At 42.8% G+C, this 15,835-nt stretch overlaps 1 protein-coding gene across 2 annotated transcripts in view; it reads right to left on the bottom strand.

The window, feature by feature from the left end:
* HSD17B12 (hydroxysteroid 17-beta dehydrogenase 12) overlaps nucleotides 1–15,835 on the bottom strand; it is a 71,275-nt gene that overhangs the window by 39,015 nt on the left and 16,425 nt on the right. The window lies entirely within an intron of this gene.

Genomic DNA, 15,835 nt, shown 5'->3' with positions numbered 1-15,835 from the left:
AACCAAAACAGAACCAACTTTGGTGATAGTTTGGCTCCAATATATGTTTTAAAACCTCGGAACCTTAAACAGGACTATCACTGTTGAACAATGAAACAGAGTAATGGCAATGAAGGCCAGATATGTCTGGGACTTTAGAATTCAAACACGCACCCACCTCATAAACTCCTAGACCTAAGAATTGTTGCTAGGAAAGACAATAAAGAATGGATAGCAGATGTGGCAATAGTTAGAGACAACAAAGTACCATATTTTCTGGACTATAAGCCACTACTTTTTTCCCACGCTTTGAAACCTGCGGCTTGTACAACAATGAGGCTTATCTATAGATTTTTCTTCGCTAACTGCCATCAGGGGGCGCAAAAAACGTGACAGATGCAAGAGGTCAATGCAAAGAAGACGCTACCGGCAGTTTTTGGCATGCTTGATGCAAGCAGCACGACACGCACGAACGCAAAATATTTTTCACACCCTCATCATGGAAAGTACACGAAGAAAAGCATATGATGCAGCTTTTAAGTTGAAAGCAATCGATCTGTCTATCCAGGAAGGAAATAGAGCTGCTGCACATAAGCTTGGCATTAAGGAATCAATGGTGAGACGTTGGAGACATCTGGCCGCATGCGAAGAGCATTCTTCTCTTTCTGTGTAAATATCTTCATTTCACAGCGTATATATCTGCGGCTTATAGTCTGGTGCGGCTAATATATGTAAAAATATTTTTTCTTTTAAAATTTAGTGGGTGCGGCTTATATTCCGATGCGGTCTATGGTCCGAAAAATAAGGTAGAAGAGAAAGAACTGGAGAAAATCACAAACTACAAAGACCTGCAAAAAGAACAACTGTAGCAGAAGAAACAAAGATCGTACTAACAGTGATAGGCACCTTGGGTACAATCCCAAAACATCTGGAGCATGAACACCATCAGCATTGACAAAATCACCATTAGTAAAGGCAGCTTTACCCAGAACAGCTTACATCCTGCGATATCTTTAATACCATCAAACATCTGCCTTAGGAAGGATTCAATATGTGGATAAAAAAAATGCCAAATCCAATCTAAACATCTGGTTGACGGGGCGACAAACCAGAGTAATAATAACAACAACAAATATCCCAATATTTCCTCCACAAATCAGCATTCAAGTTAAACTGAAGTCCTTCACTTGAAAGGAAGGAAAATGCCTTTACATAACTTAATGCTGGCACTTGACGCATATGACCCCAAAATTCTTTGCAGTCATAAATTAATTTTGAAAAGTTAACTTGAGCTGGTTAAAATATTATGTGTGGTTTTAGCCTACTGGATTTATTTTTATTAATAATATATCAAAATCAAAAAGCACATTATTAGGAACACTTGGAAGTTTGCCCTCTACCTGCATTATACAACCTGCTTAGTTACTTGAAACTGGGTTCAGCTCATGCCTTTTTGCCCCTTGAACACTTAATGCACAAACACTTGATTGATTAAATATTAATGCTGCAGTAAGCTTTGACAGCTGTCTTTTGTCTGGATGCTTTTGGGGAGGGGAAATATATGCAATGACAGAGAGCTTGTATCAATATTCCTCTTGGGATCCATTACATGGAAAGCAAATTGCTATTTCAATTCTTTGTTGCTAAAAATAACAGCCCCGATTGATTCAAGCAACAGAGCATCAGCTTAGCAGTGCCAAATTTAGAACTACTGAAATCCCTAGAAGTGAAAGCTAATGCTGTCTAACATATGCTAACTCATATTTTAGTAAGAACAAAGAAGGTAATTGTGCAGACCCTGAAAGCTAATGTCAGTACCAATACACTACATCCAGAGAAGCCCCCCTCCCGCAAAAAAAAATCTGTTACAAAAATGACACAAATGTGAATTTTTAAATGTCTTTTTCATTCAGTGTAACAGAAAACCTTCAAGACTTTGCACCTTATCTTTTTGTTCATTATGCTTCCCACACATAAATTATGCAAAGATATCACGACATCATAAAATTTGTGCAAAAGAATCATGACATCATGGATTTTATATTAAAAAAATACAAGCATGTAAAGTTTAGGAAGCTAGACTAAGGGAAGTGCAACTGAAATAATACCTATATAAGGGAATATTTGTAATAGCATAACCCTAACCCTGACTTCCCACTCCCACTTGAAGCTATATTGATGCAGGTTTTGGATGAAATAAGCTTAAGACTCTCAAACACCTTGGAACCAAAACTAAAAACACCAGATGTCCAGACATTCTAGAGCACAGACAACAAACTCAATGGTGTCATGTGACGTATCATGATGTATTGTGACTTTTTTTGCCTTTGCAGAGCTAGGGTGGGTGTAGTCTTCATATGATGATCTGACCCATGGGCCACCATTGACACCCCTGTATTAGAGGGTTGGGGACGATTGAAGATTAGTTGGTTAATTTAATTGGAAATTTTAAAAGCAATTTTAAATAGACCTGTTCCATGTTCATAACTATACATGCCATGAGCTTCAGAACTGCTAATTGTTACTTCTGCTTTGTAGTATTTTTCAATATGTTTTCAGGCCAAATTAAATGAGTTGCTTATTTAATTTTTATTTTATAGGATGAGGACAAATGTCCACATGAAAGGATGACTTAACTTACCTTCACTACTAAAGTTAGGGCCTTTTTGATGACAATATCCAAGTTACAGATCTCTCTCCAGTAATGTGAGATTATCGTTTCCTGCCTGGACATCTTTTTATTTTTCCAAATATGCATGGTGCAATTTTAATGCTTTAATAGATATATCCTTTAGTTTGGACTGTTATTTTTGTATTGATTTCATAATTATAATGCAATGGCTGCATTCATTTGATATGAAAATATGCCTGCAGGATACTTGAAAAAAATACTAAATACACCACACTTCCTTGCTATAATAATATTCAGGCAGTCCTTGACTTATAACCACTCATTTAATGACTGTTCAAAGTTACGACAGAACTGAAAAAGGTAACTTACTACCATTCTTCATGCTGTTGCACTGTCACCCCATGGTCACCTGACCCAAAATCAAGCACTTGACAACTGGCATATATTTATGATAGGTGCAGTGTTCTGGAGTCATGTGATCACCTTTTGCGACCTTCTAACAAGCAAAAATGTCAGATTCACTTGACCATATTACTAACTCAACAACTGCAGTAATTCACTTAACAATTGTGGCAAGAAAGGTCGTAAAATGGGGCAAAACTAATTTAACAATTATCTTGTTTAGCAATGGAAATTTTGAGCTCAATTGTGGTCATAATTACTATTACAGGACCACCTGCAATTAAAGCTCTGTTTGCTCATCCTATAACCTATATTCTGGTATTATAATATCCTATTTCCAAGAAAGCAAAATGCATGTATAATGCTCTTCCCTTTGAACCTGAACGATTGACAGTAAGTTCATTTTCTATTGTACATCACTTTATTGCCAATGAACATTTTTTATTGAGGTAATTCCCCATTAGGAGAATGAGCGCATACAGGGAGACGTAGTGAGAGAAGTGTTTGAATATTACACACACAGCACACAGATACACTGTACAGTTAATGTAGGTTTTTACTTTCAATAAATGTTTAAGCAAAGTCCACACACAGTCCAAGTCAAGCACAGTTAAAGCAGTCGGTCCAGGGATAATTCCAATATCAAAGTCCAGTATCAAAAAAGTTCAGTAACAGACTTACATCAAATCCAATAATAGCAGTCAATAGGGAAAAATGGAGGAACGCCAAAAATCTCACCAGCAGAAGGAAACAGAGACTCACTCACTTCACTGAGACTTCTGAAACTAAAAACAACCCAGGTTTTTGGTTCCATCTTATGGCCATTTGCAGAACCACACCCAACTGCAGTTTTTAGCACGCTCTTAAAGACGCAGTATTAAAATGTCTATCCTGGTTTATATTTTTCCAACCCAAATAGCTCTTAGGTGACTTACATTCCTAACATTTTTGTAACAAAAAAAAATGATAAACAAGCTGCGTGCATTCTGTGAGCTTCTGATGGGGCAATATATAGTCAAGGAGCTACTCTTTTTTTTTTTGGTCTAAATGTTCTCTATGAAAGAGAGGAAATAAATATCTATGAAGCAAAGTTATTTATAAATATATATGCTGATAATATCCTTGTTCTTCAAAGTTTTCTTTATGAACATGTGACCTTATCCTTAATATAGGCATAGTGTAGCATACAAGGGACAAAATACTTCACTTCCTTTCTCTGGAGATCTATTTCTGGAGACAAAATACACTGCTCAAAAAATAAAGGGAACACAAAAATAAGACATACTAGATCTGAATGAACGAAATATTCTTATTACTTTGTTCATTACATAGTTGAATGTGCCGACAACAAAATCACACAAAAATTATCAATGGAAATCAAATTTAGCAACCCATGGAGGTCTGGATTTGGAGTTACACTCAAAATTAAAGTGGAAAAAAACACTACAGGCTGATCCAACTTTGATGTAATGTCCTTAAAACAAGTTAAAATGAGGCTCAGTAGTGTGTGTGGCCTCCATGTGCCTGTATGACCTCCCTACAACGCCTGGGCATGCTCCTGATGAGGTGGCGGATGGTCTCCTGAGGGATCTCCTCCCACACCTGGACTAAAGCATCCCCCAACTCCTGGACAGTCTGTGGTGTAAAGTGGCGTTGGTGGATGGAGCAAGACATGATGTCCCAGATGTGCTCAATTGGATTCAGGTCTGGAGAAAGGGTGGGCCAGTCCATAGCATCAATGCCTTCGTCTTGCAGGAACTGCTGTCACACTCCAGCCACATGAGGTCTAGCATTGTCGTGCATTGGGAGGAACCCAGGGCCAACTGCACCAGCATATGGTCTCACAAGGGGTCTGAGGATCTCATCTCGGTATCTAATGGCAGTCAGGCTACCTCTGGTGAGCACATGGAGGGCTGTGCGGCCCCCCTAAAGAAATGACACCCCACACCATTACTGACCCACTGCCAAACCAGTCATGCTGAAGGATGTTGCAGGCAGCAGAATCTTCTCCATGGTGTCTCCAGACCCTGTCACGTCTGTAACATGTGCTCTATGTGAACCTGCTTTCATCTGTGAAGAGCACAGGGTGCCAGTGGCAAATTTGCCAATCTTGGTGTTCTCTGGCAAATGCCAAACGTCCTGCATGGTGTTGGGCTGTAAGCACAACCCGCACCTGTGGATGTTGGGCCCTCATACCACCTTCATGGAGTCTATTTCTGAACGTTTGAGCAGCCACATGCACATTTGTGGCCCACTGGAGGTCATTTTGCAGGGCTCTGGCAGTGCTCCTCCTATCCCTCCTTGCACAAAGGCGGAGGTAGCGGTCCTGATGCTGGGTTGTTGCCCTCCTACGGCTTCCTCCACATCTCCTGATGTACTGGCCTGTCTCCTGGTAGCGCCTCCATGCTCTGGACACTACACTGACAGACACAGCAAACCTTCTTGCCACAGCTCGCATTGATGTGCCATCCTGGATGAGCTGTGCTACCTGAGCCACTTGTGTGGGTTGTAGACTCTGTCTCATGCTACCACTAGAGTGAAAGCACCGCCAACATTCAAAAGTGACCAAATCATCAGCCAGAAAGCATAGGACCTGAGAAGTGGTCTGTGGTCACCACCTGCAGAACCACTCCTTTATTGGGGATGTCTTGCTAACTGCCTATGCTTTCCACCTGTTGTCTATTCCATTTGCACAACAGCATGTGAAATTGATTGTCAATCAGTGTTGTTACCTAAGTGGACAGATTGATTTCACAGAAGTGTGATTGACTTGGAGTTACATTGTGTTGTTTAAGTGTTCCCTTTATTTTTTTGAGCAGTGTATATCTCTTTTATTTTGCTTTTCCAGCTCCTAAGAGACGTAGCTTCTTAATCATTTTAACTCTAACTACTGGCATTGCAAAATTGTTGGATCCATCACCAGGGAGTTCAGAGTATGTAAGATCACTGGTTGGCTTGTATAACAATGACTCAGATAGTATTGCTGCCAAAACTTTCTCACTGTTTTGAGTATATAATCTGCATCACTTGCACTTATTCGCTATAATTGAGCTAATCTCTTATTATCTTGTTATTGGCTAATTGTCAAGTAAACCATTTTACAGCTCATGGTAACTTTTTTTTTTAAACTAAACCAATTTATTTTTTAATAAAAGTAGCAAAACAGGCACTTTGTCAAGGTGTTCTTCGGCCACTGTTAAAAAAAATGGTTTAAGCTCAAACATGTGCCCACGGTATTATTGTGAAAATATATGGCAGAGTCATTTGATGTGTAACACCTTCTATTGGTATTTCAGTGCTAATGCTCAACAAACTGAGGTAGAAAGTGGATTACTTTTTAAAAACACATACTTTTATATATTAGACTTTATAGAACTTGGTGAAATGGAGACAACCAGTGCAACACAGTGCGATAGGAAAAATGGCATGAATGCAATCAGCGTATGAAGAAAAGGGAAACAAGCACCCAGATATTTATTGAACGCTGGGAATTTTAGATTCACATCTAGTTGGTCAGAAGTTCCCTATCCCTGTTTTGAAGTCTTCATTTCATTCTCAGGTTACCAGTTACAGTAAACCATGAAATCACTAAATTTTCAAACTATATTCTGAAGTCCCTTAAGATTTCACCAGCCCAAACCACTATGACCAGTGATAAAGACTAAGACTTCCAGACTGCCCACCATTGCTCAAGCCTATTCCAGACACCTTCAGCTATCCAAAGAGCTCAGAACTGCTGATTCCCTCACTTGCTGTTAAGTCACCGGTGTTTGCAAGTGCTGCTCCACGCAGGTGGCCAGTTTTCTTCCTTCATCATAAGCTCATCCATAACATCAAGTCCTTGCCTGACATCCAAAACTCTTGACATCCATTTCTAACTCTGCAGGAGCGTTTACTTTCTATATTGCAGGCACATGCCATGAAGTCTAGTTAATAATCAAAATGGCATCCCTGAGAGCTTCACTGAGCTGTGTGGAAATTAGTAAATTTAGGATTGCGCTGCTCAGGTTCAGTCATGTGTGTCTCAAATCACTTTAGAATGTGACTTCTGGAGTAAATATAAATGAGGATTGTGTTTAAAAGGAAGGAGAAAAATGAGTGTTTAAGTGGCTTCAGACAGGCAATGGGGGAAAATACAACACTTATCCTAGATATCCTATATATTCTCAGTATGCATATTATTTTTACTTTTTTAAAAATTAGATATAAAATGTATTTTTCGAGATATGGACCACTTGCTTCAAACTGGAAGAACTGAAGATGGTACTAAATAAGCAGAAATGAAAAAGTGAAATAAATTCCAGGGCTGTTAATGTTGCTGTTGCTTCTTAAGACACATATTTTGACAAATTAGGCTCAAGCCCAAGTAAGAAATGGAAATATATAAAAAAAAAGTTTTATCAAACTTTAGTTTTACGTGGAATGCAAAAATGATAAACCAAATGGACTCTATACTGAATGTCAGCAAGTATTACATAGCAGTAACCTGAATGCTGTAAAACTGTGAAGACTTGTAAATTAAAAGTACTGAATATTCTAAAACAAAATGTACAAAACTCCATATGAAAACAATGGCATTTTATACATGTAAGAAGACAGATGTCCATAATATTTGATTAAAACTATTTGAACAATTGCAAAATTAATATTTTTGTTCATTGGAAACATTAATTTTGCGTTAAGAACAGTTTACTCTTAATTTTATGTGAAAGGACCAGCCTGCGGTGCCTTGCCGCCCAAAACGGATTGTGTACGCCGCCCCCCGCATTCCGTTTTTGGCCTCCCCATCCTTCTCCAGCACTCTGGTGGCCAAAAACGGACCACGCAGAGGCCTCAGTAAAGTGCTGCAGAAGGCATCTGTCCCGTCTCACCCCCCCACCAGCCTGCAGAGAACTACAATGCTGATCTGCTCCCTGAAAAAATCCAGCTTGACAACCCTGCTTTAGACATTAATTCCATTATTTGATTATAATAGCTTATATTTTATTTTCAGAAACATCAAAGCAATAATTGAGGATTATTTCACTAGATGCTGTACTCAAGTTAATTTATCACTACTATGATCAGTAAGAAACCATGGCTCAGGGCTACCTTGAAATATCATCCCAAGCAGAAATAGTAAATCTAGTCTCACATATAGAGCAAACTTTCAACCTAATAAGTTGCACATACTGATGTTTTATCAGTATCTATCATTCAAATATGCTTTTTTGGGGGAGGGGGAGAAAAACACATTAGTTACAGTTATTGACACAGATTAAACTTCAGCATATTTCATGGAAATGTTGATGTATGTTTGGAAAGAAATTGAATTCCGAATTCTAGCAGAGGCATCTGAATTGATTAATTTGCCCCTCCTATGCCTTCAGTGTTTGAGCAGTAGAACAATTCAACCATAATAGACAATAAGAGAGAGACGTAAGCAGTCGTGAATAGAAAACGATGAATGAAATGCATGACGTTAGAGAACTATGAATTGGGGAGTTTATTGCATGAATTGAAATCTAAAGTAACCTGCCCTCTGCCTTGAGCTGAGCATTTCAAAATAAACTAGAAAGATGGGAGTGGGTGGGTGGGGTCTCTGACACATTTACAGAAACCGATAGCTTGTCACCTAGACACTGATGAGTATTTTCACTGGATAAAAATGGCAAGCAACAGTCTAAAAATAGACTAGTGTGCTACAGACCTGTCTGGCTTGGCTACACTACCAGAATACCAATGTAATTTCTTGCCATTTTGCTTGTCCCATACTTCAACAGTGAAGGTGAGAGGAAAAAAGGTGGTTATATACTGTTATTTGCCAGAATTTGAAAGAATATACAATACATTAGGCATGTGTTTAGTTTACATTTTGCAAGAGAAATAAAATAAAAATAAAACCAAAAAAAGTGACTTTCAATATGCAAGAAACATGAAAAAGTCAAAGAAATGATCGGTCCACTACTGGGTGAAGATGGTGAGAAGGTGATGGGCAGCTGGGTAAAAGCAGAATTGCTTAATAATACCTTCTTTGCCTTTGTGTTTATGCAAAAGGAAAAAAACAAGTCTAGCCTACCAAAAGCAGCAGTGTGGGAGGAAGAATTGGAATGCAGGACAAAATAGGCAAGAAATTGGCAACAGGACACCTATGCACGCTAACTGAGTTCAAATCACCAGGACCAAATGGTTTTTACATCCCAGGGTTCACAAGGAACTGGTAGGTGTGATCTCAGAACCAATAAGCAAAATAGCAATAGCACTGTAGACTTATATACCACTACACAGTGCGATCTAAAAATCTCAGCAGAATTTCTGACGCTAAATGACGGGTCAAAAAGTGGGACGTCGCATTGCCTTATTTTTAGTGACAGCAATCTCGGCATTCCCCACTGCTGTCATTAAGCAAATTCCACTAGCTGTTAGCCAAGGAGCTACCCCAACCCAAACATTCTGTCCCTCCCAGCCCTGAGCCTTAGTTCTTCAAAAGGACTACCGTCCCCTTCAACTCATCCCAACTGGCTACACTCTCCCATCTCTGCCCTTTTGGCTCCCCTGCACTCTACCTGGCAAGGCAACAAGCAGTCTCAGAACTGCACAGCTCCACGGCTGCTTGCCACAAGGGGCTTCTTGGAATACTGCAGTTTTGGGACGGCAAAAAGCTCTTGAGCCACCCTGCAGTGCAAAGCTGCAGTCACCTGAAGCCTCAGCTGACCCAGCCCAGCCACATGATGTGGGTGTGAAGCCTTAGCCCAGCCCAATAGCATGGTACAAACCTGCAGCCAAACCTGCAGCTGCCCCAGCACATTCCCAGTTGCACTCATCCTCACCACCCTGCATCTGAAGCCCCTGCTGCCTTGCTTCCCCAAAGCTGACCTTTGCTCCCTGCTTGCTCCCACTGCTATCCAAACAAATGCTCAGCCTGGTCCTTTTACGAGGTAGCAGCTGACCATGCCAAGCCAACTTCCCCTGAAAACAAGGAAACCCCTGTGTGCAAACTGTGGAAGAAAGACCCACGCCACCACCAGCTGCCTTGCGAAGGACCAGCCGCAAGAGCAAAATGATGGCAAAGATCAGCTGGAGTGGCAGAGGCCATGGAGTTCAGGGAAGCAAATGGCATAGATGAGGGGGAGAAAGATGGGTGGAGGACCTGAAGTATAGTTGTTAAGTGCAGGTAGGCTGTTAAATGCCTGAATTTTGATTAGATGACAGCAAGGGTGCTGCAATAGCCGTAATTTGGGAAAACAGTCATAAGTCTCTTCGTTCAGTGCCACCACAACTTTGAATGGTCACCGAACAAAAGGTCATTAAGCAACGAATACTGTACAGAATTATTTCAGCTTTTGCTTCTTAAACATATCACCAGAAAGGTAGTACAAGACATGACAGTCTCATCTCTCAGACATATCGAGTATATGCATTTAATAATTCTTCATGCAATAAACACTTAACAGAACTCGATTTAGTAGAGTTTGGATGAGGTGAAAATTTCTGTCCTTATGCTATGTTTTTGTGCATTCATAACTGAATGCAATAAAATCTTGTTTCATTAAGAAATCTAAGTATAAACGTGGAAAAGGAGTAAACAGAAAAATCATGAAAAACCTTAGACACATATGACAATATAAACATATTTAGGTAAACAGTATGTTATTTTGAGATTACGTGGGACATTCCTTAAAATTCAGCTGTCCAGACACAAAAAAGGCGTTGGTGCTTACCTGACACGCCCATTCTCCTTGAGCTGCTCAGAGCATCCAGTAGTGGGAGATGCTTCAGTCTCTGCTTTTCTAGGCTGGGCTTAATTTGCGGAATGCTCCTCCTCCTCCACGGGACTCCTCCCCAGAGGAGTTTTGGCGAAGATGAGAGAAACAAACACCCTCGCCCTTAATACTGTAAAAATTTGTTGGCTGAAACAGGATCCCACCAGACGGAAGAGCCAGGGGCTGGATGCTCTTTGCAGCTCAAGGAAAATGGGCGCCCTTTCTCCCATGACCTGCTCAGAGAATCCAGTAGTGGGACATACCAAAGCTTGGCCTATCCTACGGGAGGGATTCCGTCTCTCTTGGGATCCCCTCCTGGTCCCTGTGGACCCGTTGCAGAACCCTTCCGCCAAAGGAGGCCTCAGCTGATGCAAACACATCTATTGCCTAATGAAAGGCAATGGAGAGGCCCAGGTTGCGACACGACAGATGTCAGTGATTGGTGCCTGCGTGGCCCGTGCTGCCGATGTTGCGGCGCACCTTGTTGAATGAGCTGTTATGCCCCTGGGCACCTGAAGTACTTGAGTCTGATACGTTTTCGCTATTGCTGCCCGTAGCCAACGGCCTATTGTGGAGGATGAGACCTTGCATCCCTGATTGTTGGGCTGAAATGACACAAATAAAGCCTCTGTTTTTCTATAAGAGGCTGTGCGGTGAATATATATTCATAACGCTTGCCTCACGTCCAGCCGATGCCACTGTTGTTCCAGCCCTTGGGATGGCCTGGGACAAAAATTAGGAAGTATCAGTTCTTGTGCCCTGTGAAAGACTCAATTAACTTTGGGTATGAACGTAGGATTGGGACGAAGGATGACCTTGTCGGAATGGAAGACGCAAAGATCTTGTCTGATCGACAAGGCTGCCAGTTCTGAAATATGACAAGCGGAAGTGATCGCTACAAGAAAAACTACTGTATACGTCAGAAATTGGAGACTTGGCGATTGCAAAGGCTCGAAAGGGCACTTAGTGAGTGCAAGAAGGACCTTGTTAAGGTCCCATGTGGGATAACGGTGAACCATTGGTGGGCATAAGCTTGTGGCTCCTTGAAGGAAACACTGTATGCATGGATGATGGGAAAGGGATAGACCTTCATAAGTGATGATTGACACCAAGGCCGCCACTTGTCTTTTCAACTTATTAGGTGATAATCCCTTGTCAAGCCCCTCTTGGAAGAACTCTAGGATCTGCGCCACAGATGGAGAAATGGGATCAATTTGAGACTTGGTACACCATTTGTAGAAACTGGACCATGTGGCATTGTAGATGCGAGTTATTGAGGGGTGCCTGGCAGCTTGCATGGTGGCAATAACTCTGTTGGAAAACTTTTCACTCTTCAGATGACTCCGCTCAACCTCCAGACGGTCAGGTGCAACCATTGAGGGTCCGGATGTTGAAGGGGTCCTTGGGTTAACAAGACCCTGTCTGGTGGAATTCTCCATGGTGGCGATACAGAAAGACTGCGGAGGTCTGCAAACCATGACCGTCTGGGCCAGTAGGGAGCTACCAGAAGCAGTTCCGCCCTCTCGTTGAGCAGCTTCTGGATGACCTTGGGGATCAGTGGAAGTGGCGGGAATGCGAACAGAAGCCCCAGGGGCCAACAGCAATGGAGCATATTGAAATTCTCCGCTCCTTGCAAGGGGTATCTGGAAAGAAATCTTGGGAGCTGAGCGTTGAGGGGGGAAGCGAACAGGTCTACCACTGACTGCCCAAATGTCCTGACCGCCTCTTGAAAGAGGGTCGGATGGAGGCGCCACTCCGATAGATCGATCGTGACCCTGCTTAGCCAATCTGCCTGTGTATTCGACAGTCATGAAATGTGTTCTGCTCTGATGGAAATCAAGTTGCTCTCTGCCCAACAACACAAACTCTCTGCTTCTCACATGAGGTGTTTCGACTGAGTTCCCGTTTGTTTATGTGAGCTTTCGTGGTTACGTTGTCGGTCAATATTAATATGTGTTGGTTGCGTACCTGTGGAAGGAAGCTGCGGAGAGCCAGATGTACTGCTCAAAGCTCCAGCCAGTTTATGCTGCACGATCGTTCTATGGAGGACCAGCGGCCTTGGGCTGTGAGCGATTGAAAGTGAGCTCCCCATCCAATCAGGCTGGCATCAGTGGTGATGGTAAGTCTGTGGGGCTCTTTGAATAGGCAACCTTTGTTTATGGCTGGTCTGGTCCACCAGAGGAGAGATATGAGGACCTGTGATGGAACTTTGACCTTGTATTTGGAGTTGCTTCGGCCGGATCGCTGGTACGGGAGCAGGAACCACTGGAGGGATCTAGTGTGGAGCCAGGCCCAAGGAATAATAGATATACATGAGATAATTTTGCCTAACAATTTTGATAAATCATCTAGGGACACTCTCCTATGAACCCTGACCTCCTTAACTAATTGCTGAATGCTGTTTGGTCTATCTGGTGACAGGAAAACTTTGCCTTCCACTGTATCTATGACTGCCCCCAGATGGATTAATCGAGTCGAAGATGTTAAATGACTCTTTTCCCAATTGATTGAGAACCCGTGTAGTTGTAGGGAGTGTAATGTGGTCTGAGTATCTATGACTGATTGATGAAGAAAAGATGACAGAATTAAGATATCATCGAGGTAACACTGCAGTTGTATGGGGACAACCCGGAGATGAGCAGCGAGGGCTGCGAGAACCTTTGTGAAGGTCCTGGGGGCAGAGGTTAGTCTGAAGGGAAGAGCCACATATTCAAAATGGAGACTATTATAACAGAATCTTAAAAATTTATAGTGGGAAGGCTGAATTGGAATATGTAAGTACGCCTCTGTCAGATCTATAGATGTATGGACGTCACCTTTTCGTATACCAAGTAAGATAGATTGTAGGGTGTGCATTTTAAATTTGCAATATGCTAAAAATTAATTAAGGCGTTTCAAATCCAACATTGCTCTCCACCCCCCTGAACTTTTGGGAACGAAAAGATGTGAATAGAAACCTCGCCCTCGTTGGTCGGTCACTCCTGGTTGGATGGCTCGTATGTCCAGTAGGTGCTGAATACTGTTTCCATAAGATCTCGTTTAACTGGATCTCTGGAAAGAGGGCACGACATAAAGAAGTCTGGGGGAGCGGATTGAAACTCCAGTGCGAAGCCGAATCTGATCGTGTCTCTGACCCAGGAATCAGACGTTGAGGAGTCCCATTGGTCCGTGAATAATTTAAGGCGGCCGCCAATGGGAGGCGGGTCCATGGGGTTATCTTGGACGCCGGAAAAATCTATTTCCCGCTCCTCGGAAGGATTTCTTGGGTTGGCCACCCCTTCTGTTCCTATCCCCAAAGTTGTACCTGTCTGGCTGCTGCCCTGGTCTGAATGATGGGGGTCTCTGGTATCTGGGTGAGAAGGGTCCCTGATAAAAGGGCCAAAAGGATCCCCTCTGAAAGGACTGAGGGTTTCTAGAATCTGACTTCTGAAAAAGGGAAGGTAGAATTTTCTTTTTGTTTCAGGTTTCAATTAGTAGCGGGTCAAGGGAAGGGCCAAACAGTCTGTCTCCCACAGTAGATGAAGCCAGCTTGCATTTATGTTTAATATCCGCTTTCCAGTTCTTTAACCAGAGCAAACATCGTGCTGTGACATGTGAAGTGATGGCTCTGGCTGAAAACTTAACTGCATGAAAGGTTGCGTCAGCTGAGAATTTGGCGGCTGTTATAAGCTTGGCAATGTCTTGGTGTGCTCTAGTGTCGGAATTGGGGACATACTCCCGTAATAGCCGGAGCTATCTGAGGGAAGAACGGGTAAAGAAGGAAGTGGCCGTGGCCGCTCTGATGGGCCATGCATCAGACTGATGTGCCCTGCGTAGGGATAGCTCGGCCCCTTTGTCCTCTGGCTTTAATGCCTCCAGCGCCTCACTGGGAATGGAGGACGAGGACGCTAATCCCACAATGGGTTCATCTACCTCAGGAGTATTCAACAATTTTAAGAAAACTGGGGCCAAATTAAAGAATTTCCTGTCGTAACCAGTGGGGGCCGGGTACACTGCTGCAGAAGCCCACTGTTTCTGTACCAGGTCTGCAAACATGTAAGGGACTGGAATCACGTCTGCCTCAACTACAGGTTGGGTGAAAATGAGATCATCTGGTCCCTCGTCTGAAGGAATTGGAGTGGTATAGAAGGGGCCAGCTTGTCCAGTCGTGCAGTATTTTTGGCCTTGAACAATAGAGATTTGAAAAGTTGTGGCCGGAACAAGCCTGTAAATACAGGTTGGTCAGGAACGAGGCCCTCATCCTCAGACATCCCCCTTTCTAAGGGGTCTGTTTCCGACATGGCCGGGTCAGTCTCATGCATTGATTCTGATTCACTCTGGTCCATGTGTTCAATGTGTTCCACCTCTTCCGCCTCCTCTTCCTGCTCCTCCTGCGGCTCCTGTAGGAGCACACCCTCTTGACACTGTACCTGACTAATTGCGAATCATACTCAGCGGGTGTGGGATGATCCCTGGTCAGAACCGTATGTTGCAGGGCTGCTGCGATTCCCTGATGAATAGCCATCTCCATCCAGGTCTTCACTTGCTCTGGCACATCCTCTGGAAGAGATTGTTCCTGTCAGAGACCGGCAGCCGTTGGTGTGAACGTCACTTCAGGTATTCTTCGCATGGTTGGTGATTGCGCTGACTGGGCCTGTTGACTCGGGAGCCACGCTGCGCCTGGATGAGAGGGAGAGATCTAGGGGGGTAGGAGGGAGGAAAGAGGACGGCTCTGGACTGTATGGTGAAAAGGCTTGAGAGGTCCTGTGTGCCTCCCATGTGCACTTATCTATTTGTTTTGCCAGAGCCTTGTGGTGCCTATTGACATCCTTTTCTGATGCCTTAGAAGTCCCCTTTTTTTTTGCTTAGGATTGTGTTGAGATTTGGACTGGTCCCTTGAAGTTGAGGAGTGTGAATCACTACCCCCTGCCATTGTGATTATGGAAGGGCCAGTACGCTCATTGTTTAATGCTATATTGTGTAGGTGGTTGGCGCGCCCAGGAACCTGGCCAAGAATGGACAGGATGCCCTGAAATCAAATCCGCTTTCTTTCTTTTTTAAACATGGATATCTGCTTCAAAATTGAATCGTATCCCAACAA

The sequence above is a fragment of the Notechis scutatus genome, chromosome 1 (genome assembly GCF_049901735.1).
Source record: "Notechis scutatus isolate UNSWTSFEM ecotype Mainland chromosome 1, rNotScu1.2, whole genome shotgun sequence".
Lineage (NCBI taxonomy): Eukaryota > Metazoa > Chordata > Lepidosauria > Squamata > Elapidae > Notechis > Notechis scutatus.
Note: the sequence above shows the minus strand (reverse complement) of the source record. Positions and strands in the feature narration are given on the sequence as shown.